Here is a 6,384-nt window from a genome sequence, read left to right on the forward strand (position 1 = left end):
AAGAGGAAGTAGTCAAATACACATAAACAGGTTAATTTGAGGTACTCATCGTTGCTGTAAAAACAGTAAAATAAGAGTGCAGAGGAGAGTGACCATGTAGTAGGGGAAGAACTGGGTGCCTCCGAGAAAATGTTCAAACAAGACCTGATGTGCAGGAAGAAGCTAGCTATGGAATAATCTGTGGGCAGAATTAACTGTTCAGAAGAAATAGGAAAAGCCCTTAGGAAGCCATGAGTTTGACATGTTGGCAGGACAGAAGACCAGTGTGTCGTCAGTGAGTAAGCAGGGAAGAGTTAGAGAGGTAACCAGCTCTCGTTTACATGGGACCTTAGAAGTAATTGTAGGCATTGGGACTTTATCCCAAGTGCAGTGGAAGGTCTTTGGAGTATTTTGAGCAAGAGAATGAAAGAATCTACTTCATATTATTAAGAAAATGACTCTGGAAATTCTGTAAGACTAAATTATAGGGGAACAAGAGGAGAAGCAAAGAGGCTGGTTAAGGAGCTATTGTAGTGGGATTGGCAGGTGGTGTGTGGTGGTTAAAGCACCGGATTCTTTCATGGCCAAGCACAGTTTGAATCCTGGACCTGGTGACTTGCCTTCTCACTTTTCCCACCTCTCTGTCTGGCTGTCTGTCTGTCTGTCTTTGGTCAAATTAAAATAATAATAATAAATAAAGTAGTTATTTTTCTCTTTTTAAATAGGCTATTGTAGTCAAGGTGAGAGACAATGATGACATGTACCATGGGAATAGCAGGGACATTTAGAATAAGCCACTAGCTAGGGAAGCTGTAGAAGTTTTGGAAGAAACACGGGTGAGGTGTCCCTCCCTGTCCCTGCTAGCCAGCACAAATTTTTCTATCTATGCAGGAAATCTGTGATAGAACATACTGTTCATTTGTTCATTTCTAGCTTGGGAATGAAAGAATAGCAAGTTTTGATGGTGAATATGATAATTAGGTTTTGAGTCATCATAGAAAAGCCTAGTGGATAAAGGAAAACAGAAAAGAATGTGTTTCTCAGCCCCAGTAGAATCGATTGAGAACCAGCTTTGTAGTCCACAGCATCTCTCAGAGGAAGGATGTCTTTCCCTCAGACTCATAGGAATCTAGGAAGAGACAGACCCTGTTTGGGTCATGTGACCACTCCTGAGCTAAATGGTGAGTCTGGGGATGATGGACAGGGCATCTTTTATGTCGTGCATCCCATACAGGACATAAAAGAGGGTCAGGAGTAGCTCACACAAGGCAGGCTAATAAAAACAATATGTCTATAAAGATGCCTTCATTTGGATTTCTCCAGATGACACCATCCGCAGGGAATCCCCTGGCCAAAGGTTGTAGCCAGGCCTGAATTACAGCCCTCTGAACCTCTGTATCATTCCTTTGTCTCCAAAGAAACTTCTGTTAAGACCAAAATACAAGCCTTCTGTTGGTAATTCTTACTCATTGACTTTCTTATGTATTTGATTATTTTTCTGAAACCATGTAAAATAATAAAAACTCTCTTAGGATGTTGCCACAGCCTGTCTCTCAGTGTTTAGGCAGCACAGGACACCAGCTATCCTCGCACCCCACTTCAGTATGTCAGGCAGCGTGTATCTGAGCACCCTGTCCACTGCACTGCATGGCTGCATACTAGGGGGAAGACAGAAGCAGGCAGCTTTTCATGGCATTAAGGGCAGAATGGGATGTCTCCTTATTCTGATCAACCAGGCTTCCTTCACTTTGTACTCATACCTCATAGCCTCAGGACACTCCTCTCACTTCTGCAGAGAGGAGCAAGAGCTAAGAGACGATTCCTGCGGCCTTTGTGAGTGCCCACTGTCACCCAAATACACTGTGAGAGAAGGGAGGTGTTTGTCTTTGGTTCCTTCCTCTCCCTCTGCCTACTTTTTCCCCAATCTCTCAGAGCGTGAAGCTCTTCCTGGCTGTGACTTTTTATAAACTCCCAATTCTCTGTTCTTCCTGAGCCTGTTCTTCCTTCCCTCTGGCTCCAGGAATTCCATTCAGTTCAACTTATTTATTGGATGGCCCTTGTAAATAAGGCCCTTAATACATACTTTCAGATTACTGCCTTTGTGCTCTTTCTGTCTTCCCAGTTTGAGTACATCTCAGTAGGTAATAGGAAGATTGAATTAATTAATATTAGTGTATAATGATATAGTGAATGTTTACTCGGTAATTATTTAATTGTATTTGCTATTTATTTTTAAATTTTATCAGAGAGAGAGAGAGACAGAGAGACAGAGAGAAATGAAAATTAAGAAAGCAAGCAACCAGGTTCAGGACTCTATCTGTGGTCAGCCATGTGGTAGTCCAGCGCCTTAACCACCACTCCATCTGCCAGCCCCAGTAATTATTTATTGAGTACCAACTACAAACAAGTACTCTTGTAAGCACTGAGATCGCAGTGATTGAATTTCCTAGCCTTCTTGGGTAAATTATACTCTAGTGGAGGAGACAGGCAGTAAATAAATGCATGTAATGTCAGTACAGTAAAGGCTATTCTAAAGCATACGAAAAGCTTGGTGGGAGAAGAATTTGAGTACATGTAGTGGAGGTTGGGAGAGCTAAAGAATAAGGTTATTTTAGAAAGGTGAATTAGGAAAGGTACCTCTGAGAACTGATTGGCTGTAATGATGAGGGATGCAAAGACTTGGATTTAGAACAATCTCTTTTTGGTGAGATTTCCAGTGACCTAAACTTGCTATCAAAAAATAGTAATGTGGGACCAGACATTGGCATAGTGGTAGCATAACACTTTGCAAGGTTGATTTATGTGGAAAGGTCCAGGATTTGCATTTTTAGGGCCTCCTTGTGCATGCCAGGTACCTGGGCATGCCTGTGATCTGAGGCTGTCTGACTCTAGGAGTATATTGCACTGTAAACACCGTGTTGAGGGTGCCTGTCTTTCTCTGTGTCTCATTCATGGAAGAAATAAATAAACTAAAAATAATAATAATGCGAGGAAGTTTGGATGGAGGTGGGCATTTCTCTAGTGTAGAGCCATGAGCCATGGAGTGGTACCACAGGGACTCTCCTGTTTCCTGCTTGTCATGTTTATTTCCTTGTTGGGACTTTCAACTTGGCTTTCTTCCCAGCTGCCACTTTAACTCATCCTTGACCTTCATGCAGATTCTCACATCACAGTTACTTTTGATGTTCTGAGTAAATATCCTTCTCTGACTTGGAAGAAGCCACTCATTGCCCTACCCTATTGATAAACATGTACTTTATCGTTTAAACTGAAAACTTCTGAGAGCATGTTGGAGCATTATTAATATTGTGCTGGAACAATATGTATAAACTAGGACCATCCTCTGCCAACTGGGCAGCTGATTGTTGGCCCAGTTAGATTCAGAGCCTAGAGGAACTAAGACTCCCCTCCCCAGGTAAGCATCTAGTCTGGGACTGGGAGGTTCCGCTTCTTGCATGGTATTCCTTGCCTGGTACGCCCAGAAGTCAAAGGGAGGTCATCAGACTTTGGTTCCTGTCTTGTGGTTATACCCTCAGGCCTATTTTTCTAGTGCTTTTCTTGGAGGTCTTTCAGTTCTCAGGTCAGAACACACCTCCATTAATTTCCATTCTTCTGAGAATGAATTGATACTTCCAAAACCTGTTTTCTCAGCTTCTTCAGGGTACTGTGGGCTGAGATGAAGACTCTTCTTCATTGGTCAGGTCCAGGAAAACTATCTCCAGCCCCAGATACCCTTGCTTAGGCCTTACCAGGTCTGGGCATTTGCCTCTTTGTTACTAAGGTAGAATCAGAGCCAGCATCACACTGAGCACTCTTCCGCTTAGGACAGTGTTCAGATATAATCTATAATAGAAATACTGTGTACTGCTTTTCACAAAGTTATATGCTCACAACTTAAAAAAAAAAAAGGCATATGGTAAACACCCATGTATTTTAAAAGAAAACAAATATTGAAATAAGGCCACAACATTTGATAGGCATAACATTCAAAAAACTTGTATAATGGAAACCTACATTTTTTAATCATAGTAATATCATCTCGATGACATGAGAACTACTGGATTCAAATGTATTATTACATTATCTTATTTGCAGTACAAGTCTACAGTCCTTTATCTAGAATCCTAAAAAGCTATGAAAACTGGAGGAGAACTATTCCAGCTTGGTCACAAGTTTATTTAATAGTAAAACTCGATTTGAATTGGTACAAGGATTGTAGTTTTTTTTAATTCTACTTAGTGTGAATATTCATCTTCTGCAGAAATATTAATATGTTTGATTATTAACCCAAACTCCAGAAGAAGATATTGTATACTTTATAGTATATGCACCACACCACCCTTCCAAACATTTTTGATCCAAAAGTTTTCTGAGAGAGGATTTTAGGTCTGTAGTACTGCTTGGCTTATTACTTGTTTTTCAGTTAGTAATCTTCACACTTAGGCAAGTATAAACCTCAAACAAGTTAGCCCGTGTTTAGTTACCAGTTCTTGGGTGGTCTCCAGTTTGGGAAACTAGTCAGTATTAGTTTCTAGTTCAACAGTTAGAACCTTAAGCCTTTGGAAGTACAAACAACATTGATCTGATTAGTAATTGTTAAACAAAGATAATAAATAACGTATTGAACCCAAATCTGCCATTGCCATTCTGCACTGGTGTACCATGGAAAGAGGAGGGATATCCTTTATCATCATACGGGGAAACAGAGTGGTTACCTGTGCAGTTCATTTTCACCTTGTGCAGAATACGTAGGAACCACATTTCATGCCCTTTTGAAGCATAACAGAGATCTTCAAACACGATTTCACACCTTTTCTGAGTGCAAAAAAGCTTAGAACTAGTAGATATGTGCTTTTCACTGGTTTAGAAAAAGGTGTTTCTATTCTTCTCTTACCAGAGAGCATATTGTTCCTCAAAGCTAAAGAGGAAGGGGACCAGCAGTTAGTGTAAAGGCTATGTCGCTGGACTCCCATGTAGTCGACCGCGGTTCGCGTCTTGGACCTGGTGGCTTAAAACTCACGCTGGGCACATGTGCGTGCATGCCCAAGATCCCGAGAGGAGAACCGAGGAGAAGGGATTGAGGCGTGGCTATCCCCCTGGGGGGTGATTTCTTGCTTTCTGTCTCTCTGTCTCTGTCTGTCTGGCGAGCACATGCACCCTAGAGCAAAAACCTCTCTCCCCCCCAAAAAAACCTAAAGGGGGAGGAGGAAGACTGTATTCAGTATTAGTTCTTTACTCTCTGACTTAACTGTGTGGCAGCCAGGCTCCAAGGAAGCTGTCACAGTCTCGCCTCCTGGTATTAACAGCCTTGTGCAGTCCCTTCCACATCAAACGGGGTTGACATGTGTAACCAGTAGGATTTCACAGAAATAGCAAAGTATGACACCAGGGTTAGATTATAAAAGACACTGTGATTTCTGCCTTGCCCTTCCTTGGACCACTTACTTTTGGAAAGCTCGCTGTTGTGTAGTGAAACACCCAAGTAGTGCTATGGAAAGATCCATGTAGCAGAAAGCAAGGCCATTAGCCTATAATCAGCACTAAATTGCCAAACATGTGAGCAAGCCATCTTGGAAGTGGACTCCCCTTCCTTATTTGAGCCTTTAGATGACTGCAGCTCTAGCCAATGGCTTGATTTTACATTTGTAGGACACTCCAAGCCAGAATAACCTAGCTAAGCCACTCCTGGGTTTCTGATCTACAATAGCCATGAGAGGCATAAAGAAAAAGAAATTGTTGTTTTAATCTGCCTAATTTAGGGTAATTTGTTATACAGCATAGATAACCAGTTCATTATTCAGGGAAAATATGTTGATTTCTTTGACTATGATAATATTAGGGCATCAGGAAAGTCATGACTTATTTTTCTATGTTTTTCTATGCAAAAAAGCGTCATAACTTTCCCAATGACCCAACAGTAGTACATTTTTGTTGTATATTTTAAATATAGATGCCGATGACTTGAAAAATGAAAATATCTTATAATGTTATCCTCTATATTTTATAGCACGTAGTTCCAGATTTTCTCCATGCAAATACATGTATGTGAGTGTTTTGTTACTAGGCACTGGATCTTGTTAAACATACTATCCTACAACTTGCATGATTCACTTAGCATATCTTGGAATGTCTTCCATGTAAGTTGATGTAGATCTATAACATTTGTTAGCATGTATTCACATATTTAATAGCATGAACTTCTCCATTCTTTATTGGAGACTATTTGGTCTGTTTCTGCACAAATAGACTAAGGCAGTGAGTGAACATGAGGCTAAATACATGGGATATATTTATGGAAGCAGAAATGCTGAATAAAAGGTAAATACATTTAAAATATTGAAAGAGACTTCCAAATTGCTCTTCCCAAAAGTTATGTTAATATTATTTAAATAGTCCAGAGAAAGG

The 6,384-nt window shown here is 40.6% G+C and overlaps 1 protein-coding gene across 1 annotated transcript in view; it reads left to right on the top strand.

Annotated features, from left to right (window-relative positions):
• Positions 1-6,384, top strand: part of ALG14 (ALG14 UDP-N-acetylglucosaminyltransferase subunit) — a gene marked incomplete at its 5' end in the record, with an annotated part of 93,331 nt that overhangs the window by 31,154 nt on the left and 55,793 nt on the right.

Source organism: Tupaia chinensis, unplaced genomic scaffold (genome assembly GCF_000334495.1).
Source record: "Tupaia chinensis unplaced genomic scaffold, TupChi_1.0 Scaffold144016_1, whole genome shotgun sequence".
Classification (NCBI taxonomy): Eukaryota; Metazoa; Chordata; class Mammalia; order Scandentia; family Tupaiidae; genus Tupaia; species Tupaia belangeri.